We start from the raw sequence: 22,574 nt of genomic DNA, 5'->3' as shown, positions 1-22,574 counted from the left end.
TTGAACTCCACCCAACAAATGGTTCTTTGAAGAACTTGTTGGATTAAGCTCAAAAGAAACTTTTGATCCTTTGTCTATGCAATCACAACCTTTGGGCTTCCGTGCCCTTTCAAAGCAAGAATTTGAAACAACACTTTGAGAATGCAAGGTTGAAGATGATCTTTTGGAAGTTTTGGTCTTACACAAAAGCTCACTTCCTTGACATTGAAGATCATGATATTTATCTACAACGTTAACCTCTCCTTCATATTTGTCAAATGAATTAGGTGTGGGATTGAAGATATTCAGCTTCACCTTCATGTGGCCAAATGAGATCTTCATTATCCCTGTCCTACAATTGATGTTGGCATTAGCGGTAGCCAAGAAAGGACGGCCAAGGATAATGGGAATTTAGCTTTTAGGATTGGGGACCGGTTCCGTGTCAATGATAACGAAATAAATCGGGAAGAAGAATTTATCAATTTTAATCAAAACATCCTCAATTATACCCTTAGGCTTTTTGATAGATCGGTCGGCAAGTTGCAAAACTACCGACGTCGGTTTTGGTTCACCTAGGCCCAATTTGACATAAACCGAGTATGGAAGAAGGTTAACACTTGCTCACTTGCTCCTAAGTCAATAAGCGCCCGATTAATGATATGATCACCAATAATGCATGATGTAGTGGGTGAACTGGGGTCCTTAAACTTTGGCAAAGTGTTATGTTGCAAAATTGAGCTTACTTGCTCAGTCAAAATCACTTTTCTTGGTGTTTGGCTCTTGTTCTTCCGATTTTGGGTGCACAAGTCTTTCAAGAATTTGGCATAAGCCAGAATTTGCTTGATTGCATCCAGAAGTGGAAGATTAACTTTTACTTGCCTAAACATTTCCATAATTTCATTGGTTTTTGCCTTTTGCTTGTCTTTTGAAATGGATCCTTTTAAGGCATCCGAAAATGGAACTTTTGGTTCAAACACGTTTTCAGAATTTTCTTTTGAACTCTTTCCAAAACAAAAAGTTTTTAAATCACTTTGTTTCAAATCATTTTTTAACAAAAATTTTTCAACATCATTTTTTAAAACTTTTTTTTCAAACACATTTTCCAAGACTTTCTCATTCACAAGATCATGTATATGCAATGAATGAGGAATGGGATATGAAACGGGACGGGTGACAACTTGAGGTTGCACCAGTTCACTCTCTTTATTGGACATTTCAACTTGATTGTCCACAATCCTACCACTCCGCAAGGTAGTCACCGCATTAATATGTTCAATGGTGTGGCCTTTCGATGAGGAATGGGTTTCCACAACACATTGTTACTTAGGTGGGGCATTAATAGGCATCTTTCCCTTCTTTCTTGCATTAAGAGTGCTTGTTATTTGCCTTATTTGGGTTTCTAGCTTCGCAATAGATTGAGAGTGAGAATGAAGTAATTAAGTGTTAGCCTCTAAAGTGCCTAAAGCATTCAAAACTTTTTCTTCAAAGGCGGGACTTCTAGTATTTCCTTAGGAATAAGATTGGTTGGGAAAATGAGAATTAGCAAATTGATTCCCTTGTGATTGATAAGGTCTATAACCTTGGGATCCTTGGTTTTGAAGTGGAGGTGGAATGTACTTCCCTTGAAAACTGCCTTGGGAAGGGTTTAAGCCCTCTCCTTGGTTTTACCAAGAGAAATTCGGATGAGTCCTCCAACTTGGATTATAGTGAGTACCATAAGGATTGTTTCCTTAGTTCACAAAAGCTGCATTGACTTGTTCATTAGGCTCATTTTGCACTTGTCCATGAGGACAATGAAAAGTAGAATGAAGGACACTAGAACAAGTCATACATGTTTCATTTGATGCACGATGAGAATGGTTTGGGAAGGAAGATACTTGGTTCGCCGAGTTTTGGTTAATAAAAAATTGATCAAACCTTTGAGATAAAGACTTCATTTCAGCGGCTATTTCATTTGAATGGTCGACTTGATGTAAGCCAACACTCTTCCTACCTTGTGAATTTCTACTATTCTTGGATGATAATGTTCTATGCAAATAATTTTCACTCACACTCTCATAAAGACGCCACACGTCATCCTCATACCTATCAATGTATGAGCCACCCATGGAAGCATCAACCATACCCTTATAATTGTCCGATAAGCTCTCAAAGAAATATTGAACTAATTGCCATTTGGGCATGTCATGATGTGGACACTTCCTAAGCAACTCATTAAAGCGTTCCCATGCCTCATGAAACGTTTCTCCATCCCCATGTGAAAATTCTCGAATTGAGGTTCTCATGGCATTGGTCTTTGAAATTGGATAGTACTTCTTCAAGAACTCTTGTTGCATTTCTGCCCAAGAAGTGATTGAAAAAGGCCAAAGATTGTTAAACCAATATTTTGCCTTATCTTTTAAGGTGAATGGAAAAAGTTTGAGTCTTAAGACCTCTTCCGGCATGTCCGTATATTTTACGGTGGAACATACTTCAAGAAATTTATCCAAATGTTTGTAAGGTTCTTCACTTGGAAGTCCATGATAGTTAGGAAGCATTTGAATGGTTTGTGGCTTAATTTCATAATGATGTGCTCTAAATGGAGGCAATTGGATGCATGTAGGTGCATTATACTCATTAGGCACAAAATGGTCTTTTAAAGCAAGAGGTGGATTAGCTACTTGAGGTGCAACATGAACACCTTGGTTTTGAATTCCTTGATTGATTATGGGAGGTTGTGGAACATACATTGGCCTTGGCATTCTATATAGAGCTTGGCCTTGTTGTTGTGGTGGTTGGTGAATGTATGGCCTATGCATGCCTAATGGTACTTGTATGTTCTCATTGTGCACATTAGGATGAAGGATACCTTGTTGGTCTATGTGACTAAGGTCCTTAACATGATCATCATTATGGTCATCCATTGATAGATTGGTTCTATTTGAACTTCCTCTTCCCCTAGGATTTCTAATTACGGATTCAAGATGCAAATCTAAAGGGACAAGAGTGGGTCTCAATGAACGACGTCCATGCATGCATAATGCAAAACACAACAAGCACAAAGAATGACAAACACTATGCCTTCACAACAATGCAATTAGACTTCTTCCACAAACACTTAATTCATACTCCCATGCTTTAACAACAATGATGCAAAGAACAATAAAAATAAGCCTCCACGCGGGCCAACGATTTAACTAAGGGATTGAGTAAAGAAAGTCTCACAAAGGTCCTTTAGCACTTCAACTCCAAATTTAAAGCCTAGCTTAGCAAATTTTTAGAATTTTTAGCTTTTTTCCTTGCTTACTTAGCTTCAATGCTCCTTTGCTTGCTTCCTTTCCAACAATGCACCTAGTCAAGTAAGAACAACACAATAAATAACCAAAAAGAAAAATAAAAGTAAAGTAAAGACACGATCAAAAGAGTACTAATCCTAATTGATTCCACAAATCCGACGTTGCCAAATCAAATCAATCAATCCCTGGCAACGGCGCCAAAAATTGAAGGACGGAGGCCACACTACCACCAAGTTTGAGAGTGTGAAATTTAAGGAGAGGGCCAAGAGTTTTACATTTATAGAAGCCATTACTACCTTTCACTATAAATATATCTAGGGCAAGTAGGGATCGTCCCAAGGGATTGTGAGGGTTGGACAAGGTTGTGGAATCGCTATTAGGGCTAGTAGGTTGAGTAATCAAACAATTGGTTGGTTGGTTAATTAGAGAGCAACTAAATTGAATTAAATAATAACAAAAGAATACAACTAAGAGTAAGTAAGAGAGAGAAGAGTCTTGGGGTTTAGAGATCACCACCAAGCAATGCATTTCTATACCGTTGACAAGTGACTAATGAGGGCAAATGGTGTGTTGCAATATTGGTGTGTGTGTGTGTGTTTGGTTGATTCAATAAGTAAGGATGACTAGTTAAACATGTATTGTCTAAACATCATGTGAAAGGCACAATATATCTAAGCAATGAAGCATATATTGTCTAAACAACATGTGAAAAGCACAATAGATCAAAACAAGTCATTAATCATTTCATTAAGCTCACAATCCAAATACAACACAAGGTTAGAGACATATGCTACTTGCATTCAAAAGCTTAGATCATCAAACAACAAGCATGGATTGTCCTCCCATTTAACACTACGCTACAACTACACTACATCTACACTACTAGCATGAAAATAAACTAGGGGAGAGGCACAATCCATCAAGGAATAAGTATGAACCATCAAGAAAATCACAAGAGCATTCTTTTAAGCACTATGTTTTGACAATCTCTAAATCTATAGCATCAATACACATAGACATGCATCAATAACACAAAATCTAGAGACAAGCACATGAACATCTATTCTAGCATACATAGACATATGGATAGAATGAAATGATCAATTGAAAGCATTAAACCACATAAATCATTGAATAAACAAGATTTATATATATCCAAGTGTCAAAACATTAATTAAAACACTAATCCTTCAATAATACACAAGATTAAGATATAGAAAGCATGCTTAGGGCTAACTCTAGCCCCAAGAGAATGTCTAGCCACTCATGGTGATGTTGCTCCAACCCTCAAGGGCTAACTCCATGGTTGAAATCTGTTATTTGTGGATGAAAAACTCGAATGGTGTCTTTAGCCTCCTCCTCTTTTCTTCTACACTAAGAATAGCCTCTAAAATTGTATCTACCAAATGCTAAAATCTCCCTTTCAAAAAGTGCATCATATTCCTTTTACAGGTAGGTCAAGTGACACACCAAATGAGCTAGGGTCGTGCAAAGAATATTCTCTAATGATTGGATAGAGGATGGATTAAATAAGCTGGCTTTTTAACTTTTTCGCACTGGAGGAAGTTCGATTGATCGAACCATGGATTTGGATCGATCGAACTTGCTGAGATCCATGGAACTGAGGCTGGATCAATCCAACTGGTTGAGCTTTTTGGGAAAAGACAAATCCGAGATATTTTGAGAGATATATTTGGGAAAATGACAAAAATGGTTATTGGGTGGTACAACTGTGGATATGATCAAACATTTGGATAAGGACAAAAGTGTTCGATCGATCGAAGGGTGGTGTTGGATCGATCGAACTTTGGACTTTCTGCTTTGGGTCAAGGCTTGGATCTATCTTTAAGTACTGAGATCGATCAGTGTTCGATCGATCGAACCTTGAAGTTGGATCGATCGATCGAACCTTGAAGTTGGATCGATCGAACTTTGCTGCTTCCCACCTTTGGCTTCATTTGCTTCCTTCTTTCTCCACTTTGCTCCTTTCTTTGTTTAATCCCAGAATTGCTTTAATTAAGCTCTTATTTGGCTGAGTTAGTTTATTTTCTGGATAAGTGCCTGAAAATGGAAATAATTCGAAATTAATCTAAAACGATAGAGTAAGATAGATAAAGGTACTAGAATGCCTAAGCTTAAAGGGTTTAAATACGCACTTTTTAGCGCTCATCATTCATCCTTATCATCATTTCATATAATACACACGTGCACAACCTGTGCTCAATTGTCTGTCACCTCACTATGCACCACTTATATGCCATAACCCATACTCACAACTTACCAATTTATCATGTCTAACATACTTTCAATCATTATTACATAAATATTCTAGCCATGTAACACATATTTTAACATTTTTGCACATAAGCATGTCAACACTTAGCAAATAGGCATGCCTTTCAAAACATTAAACATTTAAACAAATCACAAGTAAGCATTTTAACACATAAGCATGTAAACATGCAATTCAACTTTCCTATGCAACCTAAGTAGGCCTCTATCCATCGTCCTAATAGTATTTGAACCATTGCTATGATACCAATTTTGTAAAAACCCTAACTCGTGGGTCCGGACCATTAACCGGGTCTTTACCCGAACCCGAGGTTACTTCAGTTAATCCACATCATGTCTAATGTCCATATGTCACCATTACCTCCCAAATATGACTAAAGCAAGCTTTAAAATAACTTACCATGGCTCAAGGACTATTCATACAAGAGGAGGGACAAAGTGCACAAGATATATTCATTTCGGTTGTCCGAAATGGAGCTTCGGTCGTCCGAAATGAAGTCTGTACCAGCCGGCCAAAATGAAGTCTGTACCAGCCAGCCAAAATGACTAGTGTTGTCTCGTACCTTGTTGCTCAAAAGTGTGTAGTGTGGCCAAATTTAAATTTATAGAATGCCACTACCACTACTAACTACTTACTATTAATGTAGCTAGAGTAAGTAGGGATCGTTCCAAGGGAAAAGGAAACATATTTTTGATTGAAAATCAATGTTAGATTAGTAGATCGAATGATCAAAGATGATTGATTGTTAAATTATACTATGATTTAAACTAAACAAATGCAATGTGAAATAACTAAAGCAATATGAGGTGTAGAGAATATGAGAGAGGAGTCTTGGGACATAGAGTTCACCACTAAGCATTACCTTCCTAGACATTCAATATTTGATAGATTTGGGGGATTATATGTTGTAAATGAAAATGTGTGCCATTAATTGAATATCAAGCATGGATGGCTAAGTAAGTATACATTGTCTAGTCAATCTAGTAAATAACATAACATATCAAATTAAGCCATTAATCCTTCCATAAGTCTATAATTAATGCACACTCATTAAATTAGAGAAATATACTACTTGCATTCATAAGCATGGAACATCAAACAACAAGCATGGATTGTCTACCTATCTAAGAAAGTAAGGCAACTACACTACAACAAAGTTAGTGACATGAAAATTAAACTAATTAAACTAAGAAGGTGGCACAATCCATCAAGAAATAAGTATGAACCATCAAATAAACCGTAAGAGTAATTTATTTAAGCACCATGCCTTGATCAACACCAGATTCATAATATCAACACACATAGACAAGCATCAATGTCACAAAATCTAGAAATAAACACATGAACATTCATTCTAGCATACATGAATATATGGATAGAACTAAATGATCAATTGGAAGTATAAAGCTACACAAATCATTGTAGAAACAAGATTTATATATTTAAGATGTCAAGACAATAATTACAATACAAATCCCCATTAATTACAAACATCAAAGTCTATGATGCATGCTTAGGGTTATCTCTAGCCCCAAGAGAATAGTTTAGCGACTCATTGATGTTGTCATCCAACCCTCAAGGGCTATCTCCATGGTAGAAATCATCCTCCTCCTCTTGTGTTCTTGGTAGAAACCCTAGATGAGTGAAAGAATTTTCCCAAAATGTGTATTTCTCTCTCTAATCTCTAGCCTCCTCCAAAACTAATCAACCTCTCTTGTCTAAAGTAGCCAAAATCCTTATATAGGTAGCTCAAATATCACACCTAATGGTCAGACCTCGTGCACTAGGACCTCCAAATGATTGCACCACGAGCACACCTTAAGTTGGATGTAATTCTATTTTTCACGCATTTGAGGCAGTTCGATCGATCACAAGGTTACTTGGATTGATAGAACTATGGCAGCACCTTTTTGGATAATGGCAAGGCTAAGATATTTTTGGGATATTTTTGGGAAAAGGATAAAAGTGGTAGGTGAGGATAAGATAAAAAATATTTTATCAATCGAAGGAAAGGTTAGATCGATCGAAGGGAAATTTTCCTTAAGATAAAGACAAAAGGCTCGATCCATCATAACATGGTTGGAACGATCACAGTGTGATCGATCAGAGCTTGGTTAGATCAATCGAAGATGGCTTTTTCACCACTTTGCTTCCACTTTGCTCATTTCTTCCACTAAGCTTGAGATTGCTTCTTTAAATGCTCTAATTCGACTGAATTGAATTATTTTGGGGATAAGTGCCTGAAAAGGGACATAAAATGAAATTAGATTAAAATGGGAAAATAAGATAAAATAAGGTCTTAGAACATTCAAGCTTAAGGGGTTTAAATGTGCACTTTTCAGCGCTTATCACACCCCCAAACTTAAATATTGCTAGTCCCTAGCAATGAGCTACAAAGAAAATAAAGAAATGAACAACTGTACAACTATGAACTAAAAAGTAATAAATGGATAACGCCACTTTCGTAGGGAACACGATTGCATTTAACATATGAAATAAGCTTTTTAAACACCTAGGTTATCCCTAGTGTACGAGTGAAATCTCGTGAGGGTTTCCAGAAATGATACCCACAAACATTAAGCTTATTCTCCCAAAAGAGGTACGAATATTCCAAACAAGCATTAGGAGAAAACTACCTCAAGTATGCAATTTTTCAACCATTTCCAAGCAATCTCCCAAAATCTTAACATCAAGCAAGCAAGTATGGTCCTCCACACATCAAGACAATGATCATGAAAATCAAAACAACTCTAGAATCCTTTTTAAGTGAACTGATAACAAATATGTTGTTATCTAAGCCAACCAAAGAAATGATCACATCCGGTCTCAAGCTAGCACACAAATGTAGTACTGATCATCAAGACAACAAATGAACTTTTTATTAAAGCTTTATTCAACAGATGAACTTTTTTTTTTTTTTTTTTTTTTCCCTATCCCTAAGGATCAAAGATGGAAGCATAGTGCAATGTGTTGATCTATTAAGCTTTCTAACGATCCATGAGGTCAAGCGTTAGGTCAATGACTCCCAAATGGGACGGCTTTAGGGCATTAGGTATTTAAATACCCCAAAGGACTTATAAACTCAAATCAACTAGGCTACAAATCAAATCAACCTCCATCTAATCATTTCCCACTTCTCACCTTTTGGGCGAAGTCCTCACTTTTTTTATTTTTTATTTTATTTTATTTTTTTCTAATCAAGTTATTAACCTAGAGTTTGGGCCCTCCACCTTTCGGTGTGAGAAATTCAGTGCTTGATGAGGCTAGAATCCCAGCTACTTAGTGAAAAGGGTTTGTTATCCACCTTTGTCAAGAATGAAAGTTTTCAATGCACGACTAACTCAATTGTGATATAACCAAATTAATAGTTAACAAAGCATGTACCCTACAAATGAATGCTAGTGTACGCTTGTGCTAGTGTAGAATTATAGAGTGAATCTCAAAACAATCACAGAATTAGGATGATGTGGACCACAAATGCAAGCAAGATATCAATCTTTCAAAAAATTTACTCCTAAATGGCATCCACAAGGCATACAAGGAGTTGGACTCTCAAGTTAAGCAATATAGGCCTCAAAAGATAAAAATCATAACTAGTCATAGACCAATCATAGAAAGTCCCTCAAATATACAAGTCATACTCAAAATCTTGAATTAAATGCAAAGAACACACATTACCCCCAAACTTAAATGGCACAATGTCCTCAATGTGCAAAGAGAACAAAAAAAGAGGAAAGAGTATACCAGTGTAGCTATGGCAATGAATGGTCGGGACACAAGTATCCGAAGTGGGTGGTATAACCCCCCCAAACTTAGGATTAATTATGGTCCTAAAAAAGACAGCACTGGGATAAAACCTCATCAGATAACAAATGGGATAATTATGGTGCACAGTGGGCATGCAAGTGCAAGTGGGATAGTAAATAAAAGAGAGAGAGAGGGATAAGGGCGGTTCTGAAAAATATGGGCAACACTCTCTCACTGAAGTCACTGGGATACACCTAATAATGGAGTCAATCATCAATAGATATATCACTAGAAGATCAAAGCATCCAAAATATTATGAATAAATAAAATAATAATAATAAAAAAAATAGTATAATGTATATCTTAGAAATTGGGCCAACAAACTGGCTACAAAAATATAGTAACAGTATCAAAGTATCAGTCTAAAACACAGTCATATATGAGATAAAAAGAGAAAGAGAGAGGTCAGGCAGATGATGCCGGTTTGGCAGGGTCGGAACCCTGGATATATCTAAAAATATCTTGCAGCGCTAACATAACATCCGTACAGAGAGTGGTCACATCTGCTCGGAGGGAGACGATTGCATCCTCGAGTGTTTGGATACGCTCCCCTAAGCCTGGTGTCTGAGCCTGAGCGTCAGGAATAACTGGATCATCCTGATGGGGAAATCTAGAGTCATCAGGAGATTGATGCTCATCCTAGCTCTGGGCATGATGGCTTTGCTCGGGAGAGTGATGTGGTGACTCCACTGGAGGCTCCTGCTCCAAGTTAATGTCTATAAAAGCTCTCTCTGCCACCAGTGCCTCTTCAGTTGCATCTACTACTGCCGCCGCTGCTGCTGCCTCCTCTTCAGCCTCAAGATCCTCCGCCGCCTGGGCTGCCTCAACCTCCAGACTCTTGATAAGAGCATTGTAGCTCTTATTCCAATCATTCTTGCCATAATGGTAAGCCCCAGTCTCAGTGTCCTCCTCCGGGTCAAATGGATAGTACTGGTCCCGAAGGAGTTGTGTAATCAGATGTGCAAAGGAGAGGAACTTGGGCCGCTTTGGCTTGCTCTTACTGATGTAGTCAGTATATAGCTTCATCATAACACTCCAGTACAGTGCAAGAACTGAAAACCAATGCCCTGTGAAGATGGCATATAAAGCTGCTAAGAAATCTTCCCGCCTCTGAATCTTGTGCCCCGCCATAAAAACATTTCAGTATAAAACTGAATCAAAGAACCACATAGTGTCGGGCAGGTAGGTTCGAGTGCTATAAGTATCGGCGACAGTAATGGTGCCATAAAGAGCTGTGGCCATGTCTGCTAATGAGGGCCGATGTAAAATCGGATAATCAATGCCTGGAAGGCAGGCATGTGGGCATTGAGATGCTGTCACCAATGTCTCGATAGTGATACAGATAAGGTGCTCGTCTATGGTAGTCCGCAACTCGGCCAAGTTACTCAGAGTTGGCCAGAGGTTTTGGTAAAACAATTAAACGAGCCCCGGGTAAACTAGATTGGCCACTGGGGCTAAAATAGGATAGAGATGCGGTGATAAATCTCATCGTAAGACCACTTGGTTGTGATCGACCGGGCAAAGAACTCCTTATCAAAAATGGACTCATGTGCCACTAAAGGGTGCGAATATCTCCGAGTGACCCTGTCTCGAGCAATGCCAGGCTGTGCTGGAGGTGGCACTGGAATAGGTGAGGGAGGTGGCGTAAGCTCGGCCTCTTGTGATGATGAAGATGCAGAAGAAAAAGCGGAGGAAGAGGAAGAGTGGTCAGATTATGCAGGAGCTGGCTCCTCTATCCTCTGTCATACTCGGCGATCATATATCCAGTTGGCTGTGGTATTAAACCTAGTCATGGCCTGCAAAAAGAAATAAACACTTATAATTGTGGTTAGTAACAAGAAATAGTATATGAGATATAGAATTGAAAGCGCAACAGATAGAAACATGTTTGTCAGATTAAGATAGACAATTCAGAATATAACCATATGAACCTATCTATGCAAGTGGTAATGCAGCCAAGTAGAGACAATGAATGATAAAAAATGTGAAGCATGCTAGACATGATAAGTATGGAATGCAAACAATGTGGAAAACACAGGCATTAGGCATAAATATAATAGCACGAACACAAGAGAGAGTATAGGGGCATCAATATGCAAGGACAGTGAAGTTCGAACGATCATAGAAAAATGTGATCGATCCATCAGAGCACTGGTGTGATCGATCGAACCTACTGAGAAATGATAAGTCATGGATTCGTGATATGGAAGACATGGGGCAAGTCCAAATGGTCCTTTAAAGGCTCGTGACCCTCTATACACCTCAACAATGCAAAAATAGTCACTTGAAAAGGAACGTGGCCCCTGAAATCAAATTTGGAAACAAAAACGATATATCCATTTATATACATATATATACATATGCTTGCAAACCCAAAAATGGCAACTAAATCAATCATAGAGGGTTTCTAAGCTAAGTATGGCAATTAAAATCATCAAAACAAAACAAAAATGGAAAATAAAAATGTAAAACTTACCCAAAGTGAAGGAGAGAAGTGGAGAGAGATTAGAGACGAGGGAAGATTAAAGTCGGAGATGGAGTTTTGAAGCTTTGGGAGCTTGCCGGAGTCTCGCTAGAGGTAGGGAAGACGAGGGAAGACATCGGGAGAGAGAGAGAGAGGGCTTTAGATCAATGTAAGAACGATCCAAATGACCCTTAGGTCATTTTTTTTAAAAAAACTAGTCCTAACATGTGTGATCGATCACACGGGTCAATGGATCAATCAAACCTAGATCATTCATGAAGGTGCTCAGATCGATCAAACCTACAAAATGACAAAATATTTTTGAATTTTAAAAATTGAAATTATTTTTGTATTTTTGAAATTTTTTTTTCTTTCTTTTTTTTTTTTTTTTTAAATTTGAAAATTTGAAATTTGAATTTTAAAAAGTTAAAGTCAAAGGGAAGGACATAGATTGATCGAAGAATGATCGATCGAAACTCGATCGATCCAAGATGTGAAAACTTACAGAAAGCTTTGAACGATACACAGAGGGATGAAATTTCCAGAGATTTAAAAATTTTCTAAGTATTGAATTAAGATCGATCTAAGGGAAAACTGGATCGATCGAGGGATACTTGGATCGATCAGATGGAAAGTTCTAATGATACACAGAGGGATGTAATATGTAGAGAATTTTTGCACGATGGAATAGAGAGATAAGAATATGCAGAGATGATGTTCAATCGATCGAATATCTCTTGCGATCGATCGAATAGGCACTCAATGCCTAATTTGAAGATGAAAAAGCATGCATTTCCAATCAAAGTCCCAAACAACATATATGATCTAGATTATATCTAGACGACGTAAGAAAGGAAAAGAAAATATAAATGAGGGAGAAATAGGGTTTAAAACCCTACGAAGCACTAGTGTTTAACGTCTCTAGTAAGACGTTAGGCTTTTTTATAGGCTGGATCAAAGACCTTAATGTGCATCCCCTCCTTAATGGGGTGAAAAAAACTTTGAACCCCTTCCAACAAACTATTCCCTACGGAACTTGTTGGATTTGATTCAAATGAAATTGATGGTCCTTTGTCAAACAAATCCTTGGGCTTCCATGCCCTTGCAACACTTGGTTTAAACACAACATCTTTTGAAACCCTTTTAGAAGATAACCTATTTGAAGTTTTAACATCAAGCAAAAACTTAGTTTTGGAAAATTCATTTTCAAGACATTTTTCAAGAACACATACTTCTTCATACTTATCCAAAAAATTAGGGGTTGGATTGAAAATGTTTAACTTCACCTTCATATGGCCAAATGAAATTTTCATTATCCCTGTCCTATAATTAATGTTGGCATTTTCTGTTGCCAAGAAGGGACGGCCAAGGATAAAGAGAATTTGGCTCTTGGGATTTATGACTGGTTCCGTGTCAATGACAACGAAATCAATCAGGAAGAAGAATTTATCAATTTTGATCAACACATCCTCAATGATACCCCGGGGATTTTTGGTGGATCGGTCCGCTAGTTGCAAAACCACCGACGTCGGTTTTAAGTCTCCTAAGCCCAATTGAACATCCACTGAATATGGAAGAAGGTTCACACTTGCTCCTAAATCAAGAAGAGCCCGTTTAATGACATGATCACTAATGATGCAAGAAGTAGTAGGTAGACCGGGGTCTTTGAATTTTGGGAGTGTGTTATGTTGCAAAATGGAGCTTACTTGCTCAGTCAAAACAACTCTTTTTGGTGCTTGGCTCTTGTTCTTCATCTTAAGGGTACAAAGATCTTTCAAGAATTTGGCATAAGCCAGAATTTGTCTAATTGCATCCAAGAGAGGATGGTTGATTTTCACTTGCCTAAACACATCAATTATCTTATTTACTTTGCCTTGTTGCTTTTTAAGAGAATTGGATCCTTTTAAGGCATCTGGGAATGGAGCCTTTGGCTCAAAAACTTTTTCAAAATCCTTTTTCAAAACATTTTCAATAAAGTGTTCTTTCATATGCAATGAAGGAGGAATAAAATGTGAGATAGGACGGGTGTCAACTTTTGGTTGCACTGGTTCACTCTTTTTATTTTGAACACCAATTTGGTTATCAACAATTCTTCCACTTCTCAAGGTTGTTACCACATTGACATGTTCAATTGTGTGACCTTCCAAAGAGGGATTGGTCTCCACAACAAATTGTTGCTTTGGTGGTGGATTTAAAGGCATCTTCCCTTTTTCCCTAGATTTCAAGGTACTAACTATTTGCCCGACTTGGGTTTCTATGGATTGGGAATGAGAATGAAGTAATTGGGTATTTGCCTCCAAAGTACCCAAAGCGGTTAAGATTTTTTCCTCAAATGCGGGACTCCTTGAATTCCCTTGAGAATAGGAAGATTGATTTGGAAAGTGAGTGTTTGAAAATTGGTTACCATACGATGCTTGGAAAGATGATCTATAACCATGGGAACTTTGGCTTTGCATTTGGGGGTGGAACATACTTGCCTTGAAAACCACTTTGGGGAGGGTTTGAGCCTTCCCCTTGGCTTTTCTAAGAGAAGTTTGGATGTTTCCTCCACCAGGCATTGTAATGAGTGCCATAGGGATTATTCCCTTGGTTAACAAAAGTTGCATTCACTTGTTCATGGTGCTCACTTTGAACATGTCCATAGGGACAACTGGAAATAGAATGTAAAACATTAGAACAAGTTATGCAAGATTCATTTGAAGTATGATGAGTATGACTAAGGGAGGAAGACACTTGATTTGTCGAATTTTAGTTGATCAAAAATTGATCAAACCATTAGGATAAAGACTTCACTTCGGCAGCTATATCATTGGAATGGTTAACTTGATACAAGCCGACATTCTTCTATCCACCTAGATTCCTACCATTTTTCGAAGATAAGGACCGGTGCATTGAATTTTCACTCGTGCTCTCATATAAACGCCATGCATAGTCCTTATGCCTATCAAGATATGAACCACCCATAAAGACATCTACCATTCCTTTATAATTATCCGACAAACTTTCAAAGAAAAATTGAACCAATTGCCATTTAGGAATGTTGTGATATAGACACTTCCTAAGCAAGTCATTCAAGCGCTCCTATGCCTCGTGAAACATTTCTCTTTCCCCTTAAGAAGATTCTCGAATTGAAGTTCTCATTGCATTGGTCTTTGAAACCAGATAGTACTTTTTCAAAAACTTTTATTGCATTTCTGCCCAAGAAGTTATCGAAAAATGGCTTAGATCGTTGAACCAATATTTTGCTTTGTCTTTAAGGGTGAAAGGGAAGAGTTTTAACCGCAAAACCTCTTCCAGCATATCCGTGTATTTCACGGTAGAATATACTTCAAGAAACTCATCCAAATACTTATACGGTTCTTCACTTGGAAGTCCATGATAATTGGGAAGCATTTGAATAGTTTGTGATTTGATTTCATAATGGTGTGCTCTAAATGGAGGTAATTGAATGCATATCGGTGCATTATACTCATTTGACATATAATGATCTCTCAAAGGAAGAGGAGGGTTCACAACTGGTGGTGCTACACGAGCACCATGGTTTCCTTGAACAATGGGAGGTTGGGGAGGAACAAAATTTGGCTGAGGCATTCCCATTGGGACATGGCCTTGTTGTTGTGGAATGAAGGGTCCTGGCATGCCTAATGGTACTTGAATGTTGTGATGATGGTGATGCATATTAGGGTGAAGGATGCATATTATTGGTCAATGTGACCAAGTTCTTCCACATGGTCCACATTATGTTCCTCAATTGATGAAATAGAGTCACTAGATTTACCCCTTCCCCTAGGATTACGAATAATGGATTCAAGATTCAAATTAAGTGGGATAAGAGTTTGATTCAATGATCTACAACCATGCATACACAATCAAAACAAACAACCAGTTAACAAGTATGTAACAAGCACTTCTCCTCCATAACAAATCAATCAACAACCCACCACATATATTAATCCCATACTCGCATGCTTTGAACAATATGCAAGAAAAGTAAATTGCCTCCACGTGGGCTCATGATTTATCTAAGAAATTAAAGCTTGCCACCACGCGGGCCAATGATTTAACTAAGGAGAGAGTTAGAAAAGCACACAACTGGTCCGTAAGTAACTTCAAATTATTTTTTAATTTTTCTTTGCCTTGCATTACCTTACAAATTTTTAGCTTTTTATGCTTTTTCTTAGCTTAGCTTAGCTTGCTCCTTTTGCTATAGAATTTCCCTTTGCTTCACTTCCCTTAGCTCAATGCACCTAGCCCATCAAGAACAAACACAATAAGTAACCAAAATAAAATAAAATAAAGACAAGATCAAAAGAGTACTAATTCCTAATTGATTTCCAAAATAGAATGGTGCCAATCCCTGGCAACGGCGCCAAAACTTGGTGTTGTCTAGTACTCAGTTGCTCAAAAGTGTGTAGTGTGGCGAAGTTTAAATTTATAGAATGCCACTACCACTACTAACTATTAATGTAGCCAGAGTAAGTAGGGATCGTCTCAAGGGAAAGGAAACATATTTTTGATAGGAAATTAATGTTGGATTAGTAGGTTGAATGATCAAAGATGATTGATTGTTGAATGATCAAAGATGATTGATTATTGAATTATACTATGATTTAAACTAAACAAATGTAATATGAAATAACTAAAGCAATATGAGGTGTAGAGAATATGAGAGAGGAGTCTTGGGACATAGAGTTCACCATTAAGCATTAACTTTAGACATTCAATATTTGATAGATTAGGAAGATTATATGTTGTAAATGAAAGTGTGTGCCATTAATTGAATATTAAGCATGGATAACCAAGTAAGCATACATTGTCTAATTAATTTAGTGAATAGTATAACATATCAAATTAAGCCATTAATCTTTCCATAAGTCCACAATTAATGCACACTCATTAAATTAGAGAAATATACTACTTGCATTCATAAGCATGGAACATCAAACAACAAGCATGGATTGTCCACCTATCTAAGAAAGTAAGGCAACTATACTACAACTAAACTAGTGACATAAAAATTAAACTAATTAAACTAAGGAGGTGGCACAATCCATCAAGAAATAAGTACGAACCTTCAAATAAACCACAAGAGTAATCTATTTAAGCACCATGCCTTGATCATCACTAGATTCCTAATATCAACACACATAGACATGCATTAATGTCACAAAATCTAGAAATAAACACATGAACATTCATTCTAGCATACATAGACATGTATATAGAGCTAAATCAATTGGAAGTATTAAGCTAGACAAATCATTGTAGAAACAAGATTTATATATATAAGATGTCAAGACAATAACTACAACACAAATCCCTATTAATTACAAGCATTAAAGTCTATAAGGCATGCTTAAGGCTATCTTTAGCCCTAAGAGAATGGTTTAGCCACTCATTAATGTTGTCATTCAACCCTTAATGGCTATCTCCATAGTAGAAATTATCCTCCTCTTGTGTTCTTGGAAGAAACCCTATATGAGTGGAAGAACTGAGACTGCCCAAGTTTTTCAACCCGGTGCGTCAGTGATGAACCGAAAGATGACCTGATAATGGATCCAAAATGTGGAAGCAAAAGACAAAACAATGGTCTCTAGAGATACCACGCATTTCTAAGACACCAATGTGACACTCAATGAGGTCACAAAACCCAAAGGAAACAAATGCAGAAGCAACATTTCAAAAATGAACAAGATTGAACCTAGGGGCAAAATCATCATTTCCAGCTTAAAAGTGGGTTCCACTGAGCATACCATTGGAAAGGTAACGAAAAATCAATGAACTTAGACTCAAAAATCGCTTGATTCGGAGTCCGGATGAAGAAGATATGGCTTACGGAAGAAGAAGGGGCAAAACGGTCAAAAATAGCAAACCCAAGAACATCTAACCGGTTACCAAGCCTTCCAAACCGGTTAGGAGACCAAAAATTTTGACCAAAACACTGCCCATGCACATGTTACCGGTTACAAAGCCCCTTCTAACCGTTTACATGTGAAGGAGGCAGAATGGGCAGCCCAAAAACCTGGCAGCAGGGGTTTTTCCGGAAAAAATAGAAATTTGAAGACCTAGATGACATTTTCTAGAAAAACACAAAAAAGAAACCCCCCTCAAAATCGAGTTTTCTACATGATTCTTAAGAAAAATCGAAAAATACTCACTATGAAATGTCCAAAATGCCCTCCCAAGAAAACTGGTCCAGAGGGTCCAAAAAGCTGCTAAATTTAAAAATTGAGAGCTGAACTTCGGAAGCGATTTCAGATATCAAGACGACATTTTCTGGAAAATCACAAAAAAGAAACCCCCCATAAAATCATATTTTCTATTCAACCATGTTAAGAACGGAATTTATTTTCCAAAGAAAATTTCCAAAATACCCTTAGGTCGGAATATGCAACAAAAGTGAAAAATGAGTCCGTAGGAGGCTCATTTCACCAAAGAAGAAGCTTTGCCCGGAAACAACCATACACGCAAATGTAACTTACCTAGTAAGATGTGCTACAATGGTCCATGGCTCAAAAATATGGCTGTTACAAAATATGACCCCCCAACGGCCAAAATGCCAAAAACGAAGTTTGGAACGAAAACTTGGAATTTAAAATCATGAGATGGTTTCAAAATGCCGCTTGGCCCTTGGCCACACTTTATACATGGTGAATGAATGCTAATGGAAGAATCAAAGTGGAATTCCCACACCCAATGCAAACATGGTGAAGTAAAAACTTAATATTTTTCAATACTTTCATAATATTCCATAAAGTCAAAATTTACATAGGATACAAATTACATGTCATTGGCCTCCAGCCTCATCTCATACATGTCAAATACATCGTAAAGAGTGTACTCATGTACACATTACATATAAGGAATCAAATGTACACATGTTGACATATAAGACTACAATTGGCATTCTAAGCCAACCTTCACAAAAATGGAAGTCTCCAAGTCCACAAACCATCCAAGCATAATGAAAACCTCAACTTTGATTCTTGTACCTGAAATATGCCCCAGTATCGTAGGGGTGAGTAACATAAAGCTACTCGTAGGAAATGAGCATGCATCAACCTACGTTTTACAAGTTTGCATGATTTAATTATTGTGGTTCATTCCACCTAACGTCTATGTCCAAGGTGAGACTCAAGGAGCATCCTAGCTACCTAAGATCATTTCTAGCATCAATCACCTCATTCATGCAATTTTAGCAACATAGGGTCATGCTTACACAAAGCAACAACATAGGAGCATGCTTACACAAAGCAATAATATAGGAGCATGCTTACACAAAGGAACAACATATAGATTCTCAAGGTTATCAACTTGAAGTCTAAAATGCAACATCAACTAAATATAACAATTTAGCATAATAGAATATCTAATACCACACATCACGACATAGATTCTCTAGGTTATCAACTAGAAATCTAAAAGTGTGAAATCAACTAAATATAGCAATTTAGTATGGATGTACTTAATAACATCAAAATCACCAACAGCCAAAACCATAAGTCAACAAGGTAAACATGATTGTCAACTTGGAATTGAATGCGAAAATAAAAAGTGGAAGACTTGGACATCACATTCGGAATTCTGCCGAGACCTCAATGGTTATTCCGGGCACTAACCCGCAGGGAAAACCACCCTAAGTGCGCACTATCTCAATGACTTAGAGGACTCACGTCCCCGTACTAGAGCCAAACCCTAGCCATCTCAACTCAACAATGTTCTAAGATTCCAAAATAAGCCAAATAAATTCATAACTTATACATATTACTACTACATAGTAACAAGTTAGCAATATAACTCCCAATTGTGCATAATAAGCATTTCATATCCATAATGTTACGAAATCACAAGCCAACAATATATTCATATAGAAACATACTCTCATGAATATAAATTTAAAAAAACAATACCCTTCAATGCATATAACACAATCAAGTGAATACTTCATAAGTCTAAATCCATGCTCTTAAAATAGAAACAACTTCTAAAACATGATTAGATCCATGGATAAACAAGATAGAATCTAATTACGTCAAAATAATTAAACTCTCTAGATTTCAAATCATTTCCAATTGGCCCCAATTTAATATATGTTAATAGACATATCATGGTCATTATATATATTCCCACAAAAGCTTAATTAGGCCTATGAAACCATAAAATTAGATTTTAATTAATTCTCTTAATTAAAGTCTCTAAATTTTCAAACTCAACCAAATACTCTCAAATTAAAGTATGTTAACAAATATGCCAAAACTTAATTTAGAAGCATAATACAACTTAATTTCATGCAAGGTACGGCCATAAACTTTAATCTTTCACAAAAGATAAATATTATTTAAAAAGAGCAATTCTTATTTAATTAATTCAAATTTAATATATGTTAACCAATATGTTAAAACAAGATTTTCTACCATGCCACAATTCAAATCAAAGTTATATATCATCATGAATTTTAAATCTTATACAAAGAATTAAAAATTACTAACTTTCTAGATTTGATACAAGCCACATATATAAGTTTTATAATCATGCTAAACACTCAATACAACACACACAAAAGCCTAAAACATTCCCTACCTCCATTTGAGATGAAATCTCAAATCCCCACTAAAATAAATCGGCTTCGAATCCGACGAAACTCCTAGGTTTTGTTGGGGATAACACCACGAACATGAATCCCAAGGAAGCCCCATCAAAAACACAACTTGACTTCAAACCCGAACTCAAGAAATGGCCAAAATGAGATTCCAATCGGTTAGAATCGAAGGCTTCGTCGAGGGGAACATTAAACACTAAGGTACCAAGGTATTTCATTGAAGGGAAGAAGCTCAAAAGAAGAGAGAGAAGATGGTAGCTATGGCTGCCTCTAGATCCGGCCAAGAGAGATGAGAGAGAGAGCAAAAATCTGATTTTTCACTAAAAGGCCCCCTATTTATAGAAAAACCCAAAAAGTGCCCCGAACGGGCCCCGCCGGGTCCGAAAAAGTGAAATTTTAGCAGACGCGCTCAAACGGCAAAACTCCGTGAACGAAAAAGATTCCAAATGAGAAAATATGAACAACAGAAGAAACAACGTAGAAAATTGAGTCCCGAGCAGAGAGTTATGCCCAAAACAAGTTTAGCGCAAACTAGGGCCAAAAACCCTAAAACTGGAAAACATCGTCCAGGAGGAAATTCTAAGAGTCCACGACTCGACGAAATGTGAAAATGAATCCTATACGAGGATCCAGGCTCAAAACAAGGCATTGAGCAATAACTTTCATTAATTGCACAATGACCCCTCCAAAAAGTGAAAATTACGAATCTGCCCTAGAATGAAAATATCTTCCAAAAGATATTTTCTTAGATACCCCTAAAATAAGATATCTTCAAAATATATTTATGAAAAACACCCCAAGAAAAGAAAAAGTTTCCAAAGAACTTTGCACTTATGCCCCTATAGGCACCAAGAGTAACCAGAGTACTTTCTCACGAAAGTAAAGATACATATCTCATAGAAATCACTGAGAATGAAGATACGTGAAGTCAGAAACCAACTCTGAACACAAGAAGTATGGTTACGCAAACAGAGTGACAAACGAGGAAAAGACGAAATAAGAAAAAAGACAAAAAGTGAATAGTGTCAAAAAACGAAAAATGCGAAATTGACTCGGTCCTCAAAGGAAGTTGTCAATCCATAGAAAAGAGTCTCAGGAATCACTCCAGAGCAGTTGAGACGACACTAATAGACAAGAAACCAAACTCAGAAGGGAAAAGACAACAGAAAAAAATTTATCCGAAAAATCCGGGTCATTACAAGAACTTTCCCAAAATGTGTATTTCTCTCTCTAATCTCCAGCCTCCTCCAAAACTAATCAACCTCCCTTGTCTAAAGTAGACAAAATCCTTATATAGGTAACTCAAATTTCACACCCAATGGTCAGACCTCGTGCACTAGGACTTCTAAATGATTGCACTGCGAGCACACTTTTAAGTTGGCTGGAATTCTGTTTTTTACGCACTTGAGGCAGTTCAATCGATCACAAGGTTACTTGGATCGATCAAACTATGGAGGCGCCTTTTTGGATAATGACAAGGCTGAGATATTTTCAGGATATTTTTGGGAAAAGGACAAAAGTGGTAGGTGAGGATAAGATAAAAAATGTTCGATCGATCAAAAGAAAGGTTGGATCGATTGAAAGGGAAATTTTCTTGAAGATAAGGACAAAAGGCTTGATCCATCTTAACATAGTTGGAACGATCACAGTGTGATCGATCAGAGCTTGGTTAGATCGATCGAAGAGAGCTTCTTCACCACTTTGCTCCCTTCTTCCACTAAGCTTGAGATTGCTTCTTTAAATACTCTAATTTAGTTGAATTGACTTATTTTGGGGATAAGTGCCTGAAAAGGGACATAACATGAAATTAGATTGAAACGAAAAAATAAGATAGAATAAAGTCCTAGAACATTCAAGCTTAAGGGTTTAAATGTGCACTTTTCAGCGCTTATCAATGACCATTCCGGTCAGCCGGTTGTGCCCCAAATAGTAACTGATGCTACTGGAATGATCGGCTGACTGAAGTGCCTATTTTAGTCTGACAAAATGTCCCTTCGAACTGGAAATCTGCAACTGAAGAGTTATGAATGTGAAAATGAAGAAGCTTTGGTAAGGACTTTAAAAATTGATCTAAAACCTGTCCCAATGCACTATAAAGTGACATTCTACATTCCATTAATATGACTATCAACAATGTGATACAAAGCAACACCCTTT

At 37.2% G+C, this 22,574-nt stretch overlaps 1 pseudogene; it reads left to right on the top strand.

The window, feature by feature from the left end:
- The first annotated feature begins 2,160 nt into the window (after window positions 1-2,160).
- On the top strand, window positions 2,161-2,259 carry LOC132283579 (small nucleolar RNA R71; annotated as a pseudogene).
- Window positions 2,260-22,574: the final 20,315 nt, after the last annotated feature.

Source organism: Cornus florida, unplaced genomic scaffold, assembly GCF_030987335.1.
Source record: "Cornus florida cultivar Cherokee Brave unplaced genomic scaffold, ASM3098733v1 CherokeeBrave_3.0.0_Hap2_Chr01, whole genome shotgun sequence".
Classification (NCBI taxonomy): domain Eukaryota; kingdom Viridiplantae; phylum Streptophyta; class Magnoliopsida; order Cornales; family Cornaceae; genus Cornus; species Cornus florida.
Note: the sequence above shows the minus strand (reverse complement) of the source record. Positions and strands in the feature narration are given on the sequence as shown.